The sequence below is a fragment of the Choloepus didactylus genome, assembly GCF_015220235.1.
Source record: "Choloepus didactylus isolate mChoDid1 chromosome 11 unlocalized genomic scaffold, mChoDid1.pri SUPER_11_unloc2, whole genome shotgun sequence".
NCBI classification, from domain to species: Eukaryota; Metazoa; Chordata; class Mammalia; order Pilosa; family Megalonychidae; genus Choloepus; species Choloepus didactylus.
The window spans coordinates 2,470,380-2,488,442 of NW_023637579.1; the positions used below are offsets into that span (position 1 = coordinate 2,470,380).

General features: G+C 40.2%; 1 protein-coding gene and 1 pseudogene across 1 annotated transcript in view; one reads left to right on the forward strand and one right to left on the reverse strand.

Annotated features, from left to right (window-relative positions):
• The window catches only part of LOC119524586 (zinc finger protein 596-like), a 1,058,357-nt gene that overhangs the window by 256,411 nt on the left and 783,883 nt on the right, over positions 1-18,063 (forward strand). The window lies entirely within an intron of this gene.
• Positions 8,882-18,063, reverse strand: part of LOC119524515 — an 82,861-nt pseudogene continuing 73,679 nt past the window's right edge.

An 18,063-nucleotide genomic window follows, 5' to 3' on the forward strand; every position in this document is an offset into this window, starting at 1 on the left:
ACAAACAATCCTACAATATATGCATTATGAGAGTCTCAGATGGAGAAGAGAGAAAGAAGAAGGACTATTCAAAGAAATAGTGTCAGAGAACATTCCAAACTTCACAGAAAACATGAATATGCACATCCAGTCAGCCCAGAGAACACCAAACAAGATAAAAATGAAGAAAACTACACTCCTTCATACATTGATCACACTATCAAATTTAAAAAACAAGGAGACATTACTGAAAGCTGCAAGAAAAAAGCAAGTTGTTATATACAAGGGAGTCCCAATTTGATTGCTGATTTCTCAACAGAAATCATGGAGATAAGAAGGCTGTATTTTAAAATACGTAATGTGCTGAAAGAAAACAACTGACAAGAATTTTATAACCAGGGACAATATCTTTCAAAAATTGGAGAGATACTGAGACATTCTCAGATAAACAACACATGAGGTAATTCATCACCACTAAATGTACCCTATAAGCAATGATAAAAGGACTTCTTTAGACTAAAAGGAAAGGACATTAGACAGTTACAACTGTCAGTGGCTGAAAGCATAAAGAAATAAAAATGGATGTGATGGTAAGGTTCATGTGTCAACTTGGCCAGGTGATGGTACCCAGCAGATAACTGCTATCCATTTGAGAAACAGCTGTTGGCCTGCTACTGGACCTTAGTAAAGACAGAACAATTAACCATGGCCACCAGGTTTACTATGAGAGCTGAGTTACCTCTCATGAGCTGGGCAGCCCCTTTCTGGGATGTCTCTGAAGGACACTGTGTGAGGGGAAATCCCCTCAGTGGGCAGAACTTTGAGAAGTGCACTTGGTTCACTTTGCTTGGAAGGAGAGCTGGCCAGAGGTGCATTTGTATACTGATTCATGGGCTATTGCTAATGGTTTGGCTGGATGGTCAGGGACTTGGAAGGAACATAATTGGAAGATTGGTGACTAAGAAACCTGGGGAAGGGATATGTGGATAGACTTTTCTGAGTGGGCAAAGAACATGAAGATATTTGTGTCCCATGTGAATGCTCACCAGAGGGCTTCAGCAGAAGAAGATTTTAATAACCAAGTGGATAAAACGACCCATTTTGTGGATACCAATCAGCCTCTTTCCCCAGCAACTCCTGTCATTGCCCAATGGGCTCATGAACAAAGGGGTCATGGTGGTAGGGATGGAGGTTATGCATGGGCTCAGCAATGTGGACTTCCACTCACCAAGGCTGACCTGGCCACAGCCACTGCTGAGTGCCCAACCAGCCAGCAGCAGTGACAAACACTCAGTCCCCAATATGGCACCAATCCCTAAGGTGATCAGTCTGCTACATGGTGGCAGATATGGGTTTGCCTTCCCTGCATGACATGCCTCTGCCAAAACCACCATCAGTGCACTTACAGAATGCCTTATCCATCATAGTATTCCACACAGCATTGCTTCTGACCAAGAAACCCATTTCACAGCAAATGAAGTGAGGGAATGTGCACATGTTTAGGGAATTCTCTGGTCTTACCATGTTCCCCATTCTTCAGAGGCAGCTGGGTTGATAGATTGGTGGAATGCTCTGTTGAAGACTCAATTATGGCACCAACTAGGTGGCAATAACTTGCAGGGCTGGGACAGTGTTCTCCAGGAGGCTGTGTATGCTCTGAATCAATGTCCACTCTATGGTGCTCTTTCTCCCATAGCCAGGATTCATGGGTCCAGGAATCAAGGGGTGGAAACAGGAGTGGCACCACTGATTATCACTTCTAGTGATCCACTAGGTAAATTTTTGCTTCCTGTCCCTTCAGGCTTAAGCTCTGCTGGTCTACAAGTCTTTGTTCCATAAAGAGGAGTGCTTCCACCAGGAAACACAACAATATTCCCATTGATCTGGAAGTTAAGACTGCCAGCTGGCCATTTTGGGCTTCTTATGCCTCTGAATCAACAGGCAAGGAAGGGGATTACTGTACTGGCTGGGGTGATTTATCCTGACTATCAACGGAAAATAGCACTGCAACTACACAGTGGAAGTAAAGAAGAGTTTTACTGGAATATGGGAGATCTCCTGGGACCTCTCTTAGTACTGCCATGCCCTATGATTAAAGTCAATAGAAAACTGCAACAACCCAATCCAGGCAGGACTAACAATGGCTAAGAAACTTTAGGAATGAAGTTTCAGGTCACCCCACCAGGCAAAGAACCATGGCCAGCTGAAGTGCTTGCTGAGGGTAAAGGGAACATGGAATGGGTAGTGAAAGAAGGTAGTGATAAATATGAATTGTGGCCATGTGACCAGTTACAGCAATGAGGACTATGATGGCATGAATATTTCCTCCTTGTTTTATTATGAGTATGTTTGTATTTGTCTGTAAAGCAAATATCTTTGCTTTCTCCTCTGTCTTATCCCCTTATCATATGGCATAAGCTGTACTGTTCATTTTGCTGTATTTAAGCTAAAGGAAATCAATTTTAAAAGTTAATGTCACCCAAGGACTTGCACCCTATTCTGGAGAGATTTAGTGTGTTTTCAGTTGTATGTTGCACAGCAGAGTATTGTTAGGTGAAATATATGTCTGTTATTGTTCTCTACTTAGAGATAAAGTGAAGATTTAGGTGATGTGTATAATTGCCAAGTTGACATGGGGTGGATTGTGATGGTTAGGTTTATGCATCAGCTTGGCCAGCTGATGGTACCCAGCTGTCTGGTCAAGCAAGCACTGGCCTAATCATTGCTGAGAGAATGTTTGTAGCTTGTTAATAAACCAACAGGCTGGTTTATTAAATCATCAATGAATTGGCTGCAGCTGTGACTGGTGACTCAGTGAAGGACATGTCTTCCACAATGAGGGAATTCAGTTGGCTGGATTTAATCCAATCAATCAGTTGAAGACTTTTAAGCAAGACAGAGGACCTTCACTTCATCTTTGGCTGATCAGCAAAGCATTTTCTGAGGAGTTCATCAAAGTTGCCAGTTTGTTTCCTGAGGAGTTCATCAACATGTTCTTTGAAGTTCCCTGTTCATTTCCTGAGGAGTTTGTCAAAGCTGCCACTTCATTTCCTGAGGAGTTCTTTGAACATCTGCACTGTAGTTGCCAGTTTGCTGACTGCCCTACAGAATTTGGGACTCATGCATACCAACAGTTGCATGAGTCACTTTTATATATCTTATATTCATAGATAGCTCTCATTGATTCTGTTTCTCTAGAGAACCCTAACTAATAAAATGGGTGATAAAGGTAACCATATAATAGTATACTGTTCAGTATGAAATTCCACATCACACTTCCTACAGATGCTAAAATGAAAGGCATAAAAAGTAATGAAGAGTACGAACCTAAGATGGCAGCTAGGAGAGACAGGACATAGAAACACCTCCATGAAAAATACTAGACAGGGGCCAGGGTGTGACCCAGAGCACCAGTTCCAGAGATGCACCAGCTGGACAAAGTCTGCTAAATCCATAGGGACCAAGCACTTGCTGAACCAGGAGTCTGCATTCTGAAATGAGTGCGTGAGCCTGCTGGATGTCTGGCAGCCATGCTGCAGTGTGGGGAAACTGTGGGTTGGCATTTGGAGGTGGACTATTTCTTTTTTTAAAAACACCCAAAAGTGGCTGCAGATATGGCAGTGAGAACCACACAGTGAAGCATGGCAGGAATGGGCTGTGCAAACACCTCAATATCTGGCATGGAAGATAGCCTTTCATGTACCCACTGCTAATTGTCTCAGAGCAAGGAGGACAGAGGTGAGCCAAAAGGGGAAAAAAATCATGGCCTTTGCAGCCATCTTCCTGTGGGCTGGGTATCCTCCTATCTGGGGCCAGAGCCACAGCCAAGAGCCATGCCAAGGGACCTGGTGTGATGGGAAGTGGTTCCGGCAATACATACACATGCCACAATATCAGACATGGACAATAGACTTCCATGCACCCACAGTTAATTGTCCCAGAGCTGGGAAGGTGGAGCTGTGTGAAAAGGGGGAAACTGACATGCCCTATTCAGCCATCTTTACAGTGGGCTGGGAATGCCCCTGAATGGCCTGGCAGCCCAGGTCTTCCCTTGAGGGATGGCATGCACTTGTGGTGTTGTGTGGCCTTTCCTCAGCAGAGGTCCAGGAAGGGCACAGATGAGAGGAGGGAAACACTCAGAAATCCCAGGGAACATGTGCCAATGCCAGGGACTTGTGGGTCAGTGGCAGAGACAATCTGTGGTGAGACTGAAATGAAAGTTTGGACTCTGGCAACAGCCTTGGATCTCCAGGAACACCTGGGAGGTTTGATTATTGAGGTTGCCCTGCCTCCCTGACTGCTTGGACACACAACCCACATTCAGGGCAGACAGCACCAGCAACACACCCAAACTTGGTACACCACTTGGACCCCACAGGAGTCAGACCACCACATGCCACAGAAATGAATTTGGGGAGAACTGACTTGAGGGGAGTGGGTAACTCATGGACACCATCTGCTGGTTAGTTGGGGAGAGTGTATAACACCAAGCTGTGGATCTGACAAATTAGAGATTGGTGTTTGGATGGTCCTTCATCTCCTGAGAGATCCCTGTCAGGTGGAGCAGATACCAAGAGGCCAAGAACAGCAGAGGGATTTGGAGCATATGAAAAACCAGATGATGTGGATGGCCCAAGCCCAAACACCCAGATCAGGGGATCAGAGGAGACACAGTGCTTGATGTGATTGATCAGGGAGCTGGGGACAAAGAACAAGAGCATGGCACAGGATGTGAGGGACATGATGAAGGTCATGGCACAGGTTGTAGAGGACATGAGGAAGACCCTAGAAGAGCATGGGGAAGAAATTGCAAGAGTAAATAAAAAAATAGATGATCTTATGGAAATGGAAGAAACTGTTGACCAAATTGAGAAGATTCTGGATGCTTATAAGACAAGACTAGAGGAAGCTGAACAATAACTCAGCAACCTTGAGGACCACAGAATGGAAAGTGAGGAAAGGAAGGAAAGAATGGGGAAAAAGACTGAAAAAGTTGAAATGGATCTTGGGGATATGATAGATGAAATGGAGCATCCAGGTATGGGAATCATTGGTGTCCTGGGGGGGTGAGGGGGGAGGATCTAGAAAGAGTATTTGGGGAAATTGTTGGGGAAGACTTCCTAAACCTTCTATACAATGTGAATACACAGGGAATGAATGCCTAGCAAGCTCCAGGTAGAATAGGCCAAGAAGGACCCACTCCAAGACATGTTCTGATCAGATTGTCAAATACTGAAGAGAGGGAGTGGGTTCTGGGAGCAGCAGGAGAGGGGCTGTTCACCACATGCAAGGGAAATGGCATAAGACTGAATAGTGACTGCTCAGCAGCCACCATGGAGGTGAGAGGGCAGTGGCATGACATACTTAAAATTCTGAGAGAGAAATTTCCAACCAAGAGTGCTTTGTCCAGCAAGGCTCTCCTTCAAATTTGAGGGAGAGCTTGGATTTTTTGCAGACAGACAAATGCTGAGAGATTTTGCTGGTGGATGACCTGCCCTACTTCAGATACTGGAGGGAGCCCTACTGATGGAGAGGTGGGGAGAGGAGAGAGAGATATAGAGAAATTTGAAAGATATATTTGGAACATTGCATCCCAGGTCACCAGGATGCAATTCTTCTCTGGTGATCATGGAACTTTCTCCAGAGTAGACCATGGGCTGGGACACAGAACAGGTCTCAATGGATTTAAAAGGGTAGAAATTGTTCAAAGCACATTCTCTGACCACAGTGGAATACAAACAGAAGTCAACAACCATCAGAGACCTGGAAAATTCACAAACACCTGGGGGTTAAAAATGAGGGGGAGAAAAAAAATGAGGGGGAGATGAAAACATTTCCAGATAATCAAAATCTGAGGGACTTCATCACCAGTGGATCAGTCCTATAAGAAATGCTAAAGGGAATTGTGCAGGCTGAAAGGAAGGGACACTAAACAATTGACTGAAACCACATGAAGAAATAAACATTTCCAGTAAAGATCACATGGTAAATATAAATACCAATACTACTGTATTTTTTGTTTTGTACCTCCACTATTTACTTCCTACAGAATCTAAAATACATAAAGTGTAATGATAAATCAGTGGTATTGGACTGAATGTAAAATATGTAATTTTTGACAAGAACTACATAAAGGTTGAGGAATGGAGGAATATAGGAACATAGCTTATGTGCCCTATTGAAGTTAAGTTGGCATCAAAGAAAACAAGATTGTCACGGATTTAAGAGGTTAAATTTAAGCCCCATAGTAAACACAAAGAAAGTATCAGAGAATATCATCATAGAGATGAAAAGTAGAGTATGGGTTATGAGAAGTGGGGAAAGGGGCAATGGGGAGTTAATAAGAAATGAGTGCAAGGTTTCTGTTTGGGGTGAAGGGAAATTTCTAGTAATGGCTGGTGGGAAGGTGATGGCATTGCAACACTGTGAATGTGATTAATCCCACTAAATGGAAAACTTGGGAGGGGTTGGAATGTGAAGATTTATGCTGTGTATATGATTCCACAATTGAAAAAAAGACAGTCTGTGGCTGACAGGGTTATGCAGGAATGAAAACACAGACACAAAGTTATGATTTAAGGGAGCAGAGGATCCACTGCATCTAGTGCTAAGTGGATACCAGTGTATCCATGCCCCAGCTATTTATTTGTTTCACAAGACTTAGAAGCATATAGTACATGCCTTGCAATGCATAGGTCCTACCAGATGCACTTGTTTACATCTTGTTGCATATCAGAAGGCACAATCTAAGTAAAGGACCAAGGTACAATGTGGTCATCATGCCCAAAGACACACATCTTCACGAGGTGTGCCTGCACAGCGTTCCATGCAGGCCTGTGGCTTAGCATTCCAGGCCACCACCCCAGATATGGTCTAAGCCACATGAAAGACTTGGTTCCCCACATGTCCCACTTTTCGTTTCCTCAATGCTGACAAGATGGACCAAGCAGCTTCCTTTTGCTTTAGATCTGAGAGGGTTTTTCTTGTGCATCTGAGGACTAAGCAAAGACAATATAATTAATAGTATAAAAAGAATACTACCCAGGAACTCACAATCAAGGGATTTTACCCGAACCATGGGATTTAATTTTTCAAGGCCATTAGCCGTGCCTTGCATTGTTTCTGATTCTGATAGAACATTAATATTAGCACTCTGTATATTGTCTACCATTTCTTGTAATTTTAATAGATCCAAAGTAAGATTACCATAATGTCCAATCAAATGTTTTTTTTACTTTATCCCAATTAAAATGCATGTTATTATATTTGTGAGGGGCAACACAAAAAGATGATGTATTCCAATCACACTGTAACTTAAACTGATATCTTAAGTTTTCAACTTCTTCTCCTAAAAGAACAGCATTTTCTAAATCAACAAGGCGAGCACTGATTTCTTTATCTATTTGCAACTGTTCTCCCCATGCTTTACTCACATTTTTATGCCATTCTTGAACAAATTCTGTCGTTTGAATAGATTGATGTAATGTTGTTCCTGCAACAGTGGCTGCCATTGAAATAGTTATTAATACAACAAGAAAAGCTATTAATATTCCAAGAAATCTCTTTGTTCTTTTATAGACCTTCTCTAAAATTTGCAATAACATATGCATATCAAGTGATGATTCCCAAGGTCTGTGTTGTGAGACAGGGAGCCATAGAACTTTTCATCATCTAAGAATTAGGAGGGTGATATTAGTAGAGGGTATAGTATTATTTAAACATGTATATAATGACCAACTTTTATTTTCCATGCAACTAACTTCTTTAGTGGAAATATTAATTGTTAGGTTTCCTATCCAAAATACATATGGATCTCTAACACAGGCTTGTATTCCAAAGGTATCTATTTTTGTAAAATTTAAAGTATATTTAATCCCATCCATATAATTCCCATTCCATCAGGAGATGTCATGTATACTGGTAGGAAGCCTCCAAACTGTATCCTGGACATGAGAGTTATTTAAAGTGGGTCTGGGAGGGGACCAGCCAATGCCATGCCAAATGATAGGATGTTTAGCCTGAGCTTGAATACTATAAGAATCATTGAGCACAGTATGATTGATATTATGAACCTTCCACCTTAATCTTTCATGATCAGAGCAATTTGCATTAGTGCAATTCTGTACTGCATACCCCTTAGGGGACCAGTCAGTTACAATTCCATAGGAACCATTCTGCACTAACACTCCACTAGTTGCTCTACAATCATCCCAATGTACCCTCTGCATTTTCAGCAACCAATATCATGATATGTGGGAAACAGGCCATTGGGGAGCATGATCAGTAACAGTAACATTGTCATTATAGGCAAAACTATATACAGATATTAAATATAAAGATGACTTGGAAATATTATTTTGTTTAGGTATGACTGCTAACCATGCCTGCCATGTTTAGCTTAAACACCCTTCATCCTGACCAACACACAAAGGTAAATGCTTAAAAACCAATGATTGAGTATAATTTTTTCCTTCATCCCCAGGAAACTGAGGAAGTCTCTCATCAATTGGAGGAGGAAGCCAGGTACCGTTGCTAAAATGTACAGTGGGAGAAGGATGATCCCACTCTACAGGTTGTAGCAATGGGGGATTAGGAATGTAAGCCCAATAGGTATAATTCCCTGAAAATGCATATGTTGGAGATATACTCACAACAATAGTGATAAAAGCCAACATCACTGCCATAGGTTAGGACCTGTCATAGGCAGCTGAGCTTGTTGAACGTGTTTTTCAGCATCCTGACATAATTTCTTTATTTGCCCTGAGGTAGGGTGTTGAGCTTCTCTAGTTCGGGGTGTTGGTCCGATCACCATTGTCTTCAGAGTCAGCCCCTGCATCTGCATTACTGGTGGCTCAATGTCCCACAGCCATTTCCTTTTCTTTTCTGGAGTCATGATATGGCTTTAGTCACTGAGCTGGAATCCAAAGTGGCACATGTCCATCACCTGGGGAGACACAAGCATAACCCAAAGTGGCACATGTCCATCACCTGGGGAGACACAAGCATAACCTCATCCCCATGTTAACAATGTACCCATTGTCCATTCATTAGTTAACATATCTTTTCACCATATAGGGGGTGCTTTATGAAAGTAATGTTTCAGCATTGTTTTTTCTGCTGGGAAGTGTCACTCAGTGACAGTTCCTCCCAGCTTCTCATAAAAATTAAGAAAATTAAGAGTAAACAAGGCTTTGGATAAACGCTCATGAGGAGAACCCACATCTCCCCCTTTCTGTTTTTGCAACAAGGATTTTAAAGTGTGGTGTGCACATTCCACAATGCCTTGCCCTTGAGGATTGTAAGGAATGCCAGTCATATGGCAGATACCCCAGGAAGCAGTAAATGCAGCAAATTTGGAGGAAGTGTACGCCACGTCGTTGCCAGATTTTAGGGATCTGGGGAGCCCCATGGAAACAAAACAGGCAAATAAATGCACACAGACATGGCAAAAAGTTTTTCCAGATTGGGCAGCTGCCCAAAGAAAACCAGAGAAAGTGTCAATTCACACATGTACTGTGGCAACTTTGCCAAAAGAAGGGATGTGGGTAACATCCATTTGCCACAAATCATAGGGCTGAAGGCCATGAGGATTAACACCAGCCTCCTGCAATGGGGGTGTGTTGAGAAGTTCACACCCAGGGCAGGAGGAAACAATATCCTTGGCCTGAACATGAGTGAGGGGAAAGCAGCACATGAAGTCATGAACATTAAGATGGGTAAGTGAATGGAAGTGAGCAGCTTCTGAAAGTACTGGTAACAATAATTTATCTGCAGCAGCATTGCCAGCTGCCAGAGGGCCTGGGAGTTGTGTGTGAGAATGAATATGAGTAATATAAAAAGGAGCTGTACAAGCATGGACAATTGACTGCAGTTCTGAAAAAAGATGAAATAAATGTAGTGGTAATTGTTGCTTAATGAGGGGAGTTTCAATTTTACTCGCTATGTGAACAACATAAGAAGAATCAGACAAGATATTGACAGCTTTGGGAAAAACAGTTAAAACAGCTATAACAGCCCCCAGTTCAGCTTTTTGGGCAGTAAAATCAGGCAGCTGCAGCAGTTTGGACTTTGGTCCTGTGTAAGCAACTCGACCCTTCGAGGACCCATCAGTAAACACAATGGGAACATTGACTAAGGGATCACAAGAAGTAATTTTAGGCAAAATCCATTGAGTGCATTGAATGAATTGAAAAAGGTCATTCTTCAGGTAATGATTATCTAGCTGGCCAACATAATCAGTGAGGGCAATCTGCCAAGATAGATGTTGTTGAAAAATAACTGAGAGTTCCTTTGTGGTCACAGGGAGTACAACTAAGGAAAGGTCAAAACCCTTAGGTTGCTTTGCTCACTTTCTGGCTTGAGCAAAGTAGCCAGAAGATCTAGATAAGGGGAAATAGATTTTACAGAAGAATTGGGAAAACAGCCATTCCACAAGTTTATTGTTTTGCAAAAGCAAGCCCGTGGGGGAGTGTGGGGTTGAAAAAACACGTAGAGGTAAAGGTGTTTGTGGATCAACATGAGACACCTGGATCTGCTGGATTTTTGCCTCCACCAATTATAATTCCTTTTCCACAGCAGGAGTTAGAGATCTTGGGCTTGTTAACTTAGAATCTCTACAAAGTAAAGAGAACAGATTAGTAAGTTCATAATTTGCTATACCCACTTTAGGATGAAGCCAATTAATATCCCCTAATAATTTTTGTAGGTCATTTAAAGTGGTAACAGCATCCCTTCAGAGTTGCACTTTTGGGGGGCAAATTGTTAGTCTATTAATAGTAGAGCCCAAATACTGCACCAGCAAAGTGTGCTGCACCTTGTCAGTGGCAATATGTAGACCAACAGCTTGCAAAGTGCTTTGAACAGCAAGGAAGAAAGCCTCTATTTCATTTTCCTGGGGGGAAGAACATAAAATATCATCCATATAATGAATGATATAGGCCTCGGGAAATCTTGAATAGACCAGTTGTAAGGCACGGTCCACATAGTACTGGCATATCATAGGACTATTAAGCATGCCTTGTGGTAAGACTTTCCACTGATATCATTTGGAAGGAGTTTTATTATTGAGGGATAATATAGTGAATGCAAATTTTTCTTTATCTGGAGCTGCCAAAGGAATTGAGAAGAAACAATCTTTAATGTCAATAACAATGAAAGCCCAGTTTTCAGGGATCATACTGGGATTTGGGAGCCCTGGTTGTAAGGGCCCCATAGGCTGAATAACAGCATTAACCCCTTGCAAATCTGTTAGCATTCTCCATTTTCCTGACTTTTTCTTTATAGAAAACACAGGAGAATTCCAAGGGCTAAAAGATTTTTCAATATGCTGTAAGGATAATTGTTCTTGAACAAGCTCATACAAAACCTCCAATTTTTCTTTTGTAAGTGGCCACTGTTCTATCCAAACTGGTTTTGTAGTAGTCCATACCAGCAAAACAGGTTCAGGAGGCAAATGAACAGTGGCTGCTATGAAAAAGGTTTATAGCCTAGACCAAATTGATTGTTCTTTGGAGAAAGTTGTACAGGTGAAATAGTTCCCTGCAAGTGTACTCCTAGCCCACAGCCAGGAACATAGCCCATGTCTGCCATCAAATTTTGACTCTGAATACTATACACTTCAGTGGGGGGGGAAATATGCACAGTAGCTCCCCATTGTTCAAGTAAGTCTATGCCCCAAAGATTAAGAGGCAGAGCAGCCACATATGGTTGCAAAGAAGACTTTTGACCCTCTGGACCAAGGCAAGGTAGAATATGAGCACTCTGCATCAGTTGACATGGAGAACCCAAACCTATAACAGTAATTCATGCCTCTTGCAGTGGCCAATGCCATGGCCAATGTTGTTGACTGATGATAGATACATCTGCACCTGTATCAGTAAGGCCAGTAAAGCTATGACCATGAATAGTTAACGTGCACATTGGGTGTGACTCTTGAAGAGTCTCTGTAAGAAAAATTCCAACCTTGCCAGTGCTGCCAAAACCCCCATCACCTCTTTGCTTTGAAGAAGAGTCAATAGAAACATATAGTAATATTAGAAGCTGGGCAATTCTTTCACCTTTATGAGCCATCAAAGGAATTGTGGAAGACATAACTACTTGAATTTCTCCAGTATAATTGGAGTCAATAACCCCAGTGTGTACACGGACACCCTTAAGATAAAGAGAGCTATGTCCAAGCAAAAGACCCACTGTCCCTTTAGGTAAGGGACCACAATATCTGGTGGGAATTTTAACAGGATAGATGTCAGGGAGAAGACATACCTCAGCGTTAGCAGTAAGATCTGCTATGCTCCCTGCAGTGGCTGGGGAAAGTTCCAAGATGGAAGGCTTGGGGTTGGTGGAGGGACTGCATGAAGATCCTGATGTTGGATTGGAAATGCTCCCTTTTGGCAAGGGGCTAGGGGCTTGTCCTGGTTTTCATTTCCCAAAAGGGAGGTTCCATCTTTATGAAAAGCAGAGTGGCATTGGTTAGCCCAATGTTGTCCCTTTTGACATTTTGGACACATACCAGGCTGTTTCTGTGAGGGCTTATTTTTAGAGCAGTTACATTCTTTTTGGGTATGTCCAATTTTTCCACAGGAAAAACAATTTCCTGGAAATGGAGATCCAACTCATAAATTAGCCATGGCCTGAGCCATCATCTCAGCTTTATAACCCTCAGTTCCAATGTCCTGACATAGGCGAATATAGCTAGTAATATCAGTTTTTCCTTTAAAAGGGGCTATGGCCCATTGACAATCTTTGTTAGCATTTTCCAAGGCCAATAATTGCAGAATTGTATCAGTGGCTTCTATATTGTTTATCTGATGCTTTATAGCTTCATGAAGCCATGTAATAAAGTCAGGATAAGGTGCCACATTGGGTGCCACTTGTTGCTGATGGGTTGATGCAGGAATGAAAACACAGACACAAAGTTATGATTTAAGAGAGCAGGGGATCCACCACATCTAGTGCTAAGTGGATACCAGTATATCTGTGCCCCAGCTATTATTTGTGTCACAAGACTTAGAAGAATATAGTACATGCCTTGCAACATGTAGGTCCTACCAGATGCACTTGTTTCCATCTTGTCACATATCAGAAGGAACAATCTAAGTAAAGGACAAAGGTACAATGTGTTTGTCATGCCTGAAGACACACATCTTCATAAGGTGTGCCTGCACAGCATTCCATGCAGGCCTGTGGCTTAGCATTCCAAGCCACCACCCCAAATATGGTGTAAGCCACATGAAAGACTTGGTTCCCCACAACAGTCTAAATAGATAATGACAATTAAATGCCATCAATGATACTGGATGAGATCTAAGAATAGAGAAGAAAAGGCTCAAAAGGACACAATTGGGACATAAGAAAGAAATGAAATATAGAATGTAAGCTTTATATCAATGTTAAATTTCTTGAACTTCTTAACTACATGTAATGCAATTACATGGATGAATATTGCTGTTCATAGGAAATGTGTGAATTATATTATTTGTTCAAGGATGTGTGCAGCTTGCTCTCATATTCAGAAGACAGAGCAATAGATGATGGATGATAGGGAGGGAGGGAAAGAAAGAAATGGTAAAGTCACAAAATATTAAAGTTGGTAGATCAGGGTATCAGTGGAGGGGGGTTGGGGTACGCTGGAGTTCTGTGTATGGGGTTTGTATTAGTTTTGCAACTGTTTCTGTAGGTTTGAATTTATTTCAAAACAAAAATTTAAACAAGGTAATGAAAAAATCTGTTAATGTGAACATGCAATGTGCAAAGATATAAGTGCTAACAAGTATAAAAACTTGGTGGTGTACAGAGGGGAATAGGAAAAGTCTACATGCATGCTATTGATGTTATGTTGGCATCAAACCAAATATAATTGCTACAAATTGTGGTTGTTGGATTTTAACACTATGGTAACCACAAACAACATAGATGAAAAACACATCCAGATTGAAATGAGAAGGCACTCAATATAGTACAACATAAATAATCAAATCAAATAAATGTAGGCCATACTTTTCAGAGACAACAATGATATAAAATTTACAAAGGTTAAATAGCAAGATGGCAGAAGAAAATCCTATATTCTCAGTAGTAACATCAAATTTAAATGGATTAAAGTCTCCAGTCCAAAGGCAGAGATTGGCAAAATGGATTAAAAAAAAGTATGCCCAACTATATCCTGCCTGCAAGACACTCACCTTATATTCAAAGATACAAGTACATTGAGGGTGAAAGTATGGAAGACATACTTGTGTGCTAGTTTGGATATATTATGTCCTACAAAAAGCTGTATTATTTAATGCAATCTGTGGGAGCAGATATATAGTGTTGATTATGTTGGAATCTTTGGATTAGGTTGTTCCATGGAGATATGAACCACCCACATGTGGGTTATACCTTTGAATAGATTATTTCTATAGAAGTATGGCCCTGCCCAGAGTGGGTCTTGATTTAATCCCTGGAGTCCTATAAGAGAACTCACAGAAGGATCTCAAAGCAGCTGAGAGTAATATTTTGGAGAGCAGCTGAGAGAGACATTTTGGAGATGGCTACAGAAACAGACTTTGCTGAACCTTTGGTGATGCCAGCACAGAGTTTGCTCCAGAGAAGCTGAGAGGGCAAATGCCCCAAAAGCGACATTTTGAAGAATGCACAGGAGATGAGAGAGGAGCTGAAACACAACCCAAGATCAGCAGACACCAGCCACATGCCTTCATAGCTAACAGAGGATTTCTGGATGACATTGGCCTTCCTTTGGTGAAGGTACACTTGTGTTGATGCCTTCATTTGGACGTTTTCATGGCCTTCAGACAGTAACTTTGTAACTAAATAAACCTGCTTTGTAAAAGCCAGTCTGTTTCTGCTGTTTTGCATAATGGCAGCAATAGCAAACAAGAACACTATGCAATAGTAAACGAAAGAGAGCAGGGACAACTACGATAATACGAGATAAAATAGACTTTAAGTAAAAAAGAAATTTGAGCTATAAAGATCATTATTATAAAATGATAAAGGGTAAAAATCAACAAAAAGATTTAACAATTATACATTTATATACACCTAAAAGCAGAGACCCAAAATATATGAAGAAAATACTGACAGATTAGAAGGGAGAAATTGATAGCTCTACAGTAATAGTAGACTTTAAAATACCACTCAATAATGGATAGAATACCTAGTCAGAAGATCAGTAAGGAAGTAAATGGCTTGAATGATATTCCAAACAAACTGGACATGACAGACATATATAAAACAATTCACCCAAGAAAAGCAGAATACACATTCTTCTCAAGTGCACCCGAATCCTTCTTTATAATAGACCACATGTTAGGTCACAAAACAAGTATCAAAAATTTCAAGAATATTGAAATCATACATTTATATTCTCTAACCACAATGGAACAAAGTTACAAATCAGTAAAAGAGGGAGAAATGGAAAATTCACAAATATGTAGAAACTAAACAACATACTATTTAACAAACAATTTTTTATTTTTTAAAATTTATTGAAAAATTTAAAAAACAAAAATATTTCAAACAAAACAAAGCAAAGGATTAAAAAAATACTAACCTAAAACTCATTTGTTTCCAACATGTTCCTACCACACCCCAAGAAACTTAAAAAGCCATAACCAAACAAAAGAATAAGAAAACAAATACCCAGAGCCAGATGGCTTCATAAGGGAATTCTACGAAACTTTTCATAGAGAACTGACATCTGTCTTATGTAAACTCTTTCAAAAAACTGAACATGAAACACTACTTAACTCACTTTGTGAAGGTAGTACTCTAATACCAAAACCAGCTAAAGATGCTACAAGAAAGGAAAACTAATGGCCAATCTCCCTCATGACTACAGTTGCAAAAATTCTCAACAAAATGCTTGATATAAAATCCAAAGACACATTAAAAAAATCATACACCATAACCAAGTGGGGCTCATTCCAGGCATGCAAGGATGGCTCGCCATAGGAAAATCAGTCAATATAATACAACACATTAACAAATCAAAAGGGAAAAGTCAAATCATCATCCAACAGAGACTTAAAAAGTATTAAAAAAATCCAGCAACCTTTTTTGATAAAAACACTTCAAAAGGTAGTAATTGAAGGAAACTTGCTCAATATGATAAATGACATATGAAAAACCCACAACAAGCATAGTACTCAATGGTGAGAGACTGAGAGCCTTCTCCATAAGATCTGGAATGAGACAAATAAATCTGCTGTCACCACTGTTGTTCAACATTGTGCTAGAAGTGCTAGCCAGAGCAATCCAGCAAGATAAAACATAAAAGGCATCCAAATTGGAGAGGAGGAAGTAAAATATATATGATCTTACATTTGAAAAACACTGAGAAATTGAAAACACAGCTACTTGAGCTAATAAACAAGACACACTAGAAATGACCTAACTAACGAGACACTCAAGAAAAAGATTCCATTCTCAATAACAACTAAAAAAATCAAGTAACTGGGAATAAACTTAACCAAGGATGTAAAAGACCTATACATAGAACATTACATAACTTTACTAAAAGAATTAGAAGGAAACAAAAAATGGAAAAATATTCCATGTTCATGGATAGGAAGGCTAAATGTCATTAAGAAGTCAATTCTACCCAAACTCATCTACACATTCAATGCAAATCCAATCAAAATTCCAAGAACCTATTTTGCAGACTTGGAAAACTAGTTATCAAAATTATTTGGAAGGGAAAGATGCCTCAAATACCTAAAAACACTCTAGAAAGAAAAAGTGGGGGGACTTACCCTTCCTGACTTTGAAGCTTACCACAGAGCCACAGTAGGCAAAACAGTATGGTACTGACACAAAGAGAGATATATTGATCAAGAAAATCAAACTGATAATTCAGAGATAGACCCCCCAGATCTATGGTGGATTGATCTTTGATAAGGGCTCCAAAACTGGAACATAACAGACTTTTCAAAAAATTCAGTTGGAAGAGCTGGATATCCATATCCAAAAGAATGAAAGATTACCCCTACTTCACACCCTGCACAAAAATTAACTCAAAGTGCATTAAGGATTTCAATATAAGAGACAGTTCCATAAAACTCTTAGAAGATAACCTAGGGAAATATCTTCAAGACCTTCTATTAGAAGGGTGCTTCTTAGACCTTACACACAAAGCACAAGCAACAAAAGAAAAAATAAACAAATGGGAACTCCTCAAACTTAAAAGCTTCTGTATCTCAATGGAATTTTTCAAAAAGTTGAAGAAACAGTCAATTCAATGGGAAAAAATATTTGGAAACCATGTATCTGACAAAACAATATCTTGCATATGTAAAGAAATCCTACAACTCAACAATAGTACAAACAGCCCAGTTATAAAATGTTCCAAAGATATGAGAAGACATTTCTCTGAAGAGAAAATACAAATGGCCAAAAAAAAAACACATGAAAAAATGCTCACCTTCAGTGTCTATGAGGGAGATGCAAAATAAGACCAAAATGAGATATCATCTCATACAAATTAGAATGGCTGCAATTAAAGAAACAGGAAACTACAAATGCTGGAGAGGATGTTGAGAAATAGGAACCCTTATTCATTGCTGGTGGACTGTATAATGGTACAGCCACTCTGGAAGACAGGCTGGCAGTTTCTTAGAAAACTAAATATCGAGTTACACTTCAATCCAGCAATCCCACTTCTCAGTATATACCTCGAAGATCTGAAAACAGTGACAAAAACCAATATTTGCACATCAATGTTTGCAGCAGCATTATTCACAATTGTGAAGTGATGGAAAAATCCAAATGTCCTTCAACAGAGGAGTGAATACACAAATGTGGTATATACACATGGTGGAATACTATGTGGCAGCAAGAAGGAATGATGTCATGAATCATATGGCAATATGGATGAAACTTGAAGACAATGCTGTGTGAAATAATCCAGGACACAAAGAGAGATAATGTATGTTACCACTAATATGAACTCTGTGAATAATGTAAGTAATGTTTTATATTGTAGAATGTAGGAGACCTAGTGATAGACAGCAAATGGTGAAGGGAGAATGATAATCTAATAAGAAGAGATAAGTTATGGAGGATAATCTTAATTTTATAGGAATG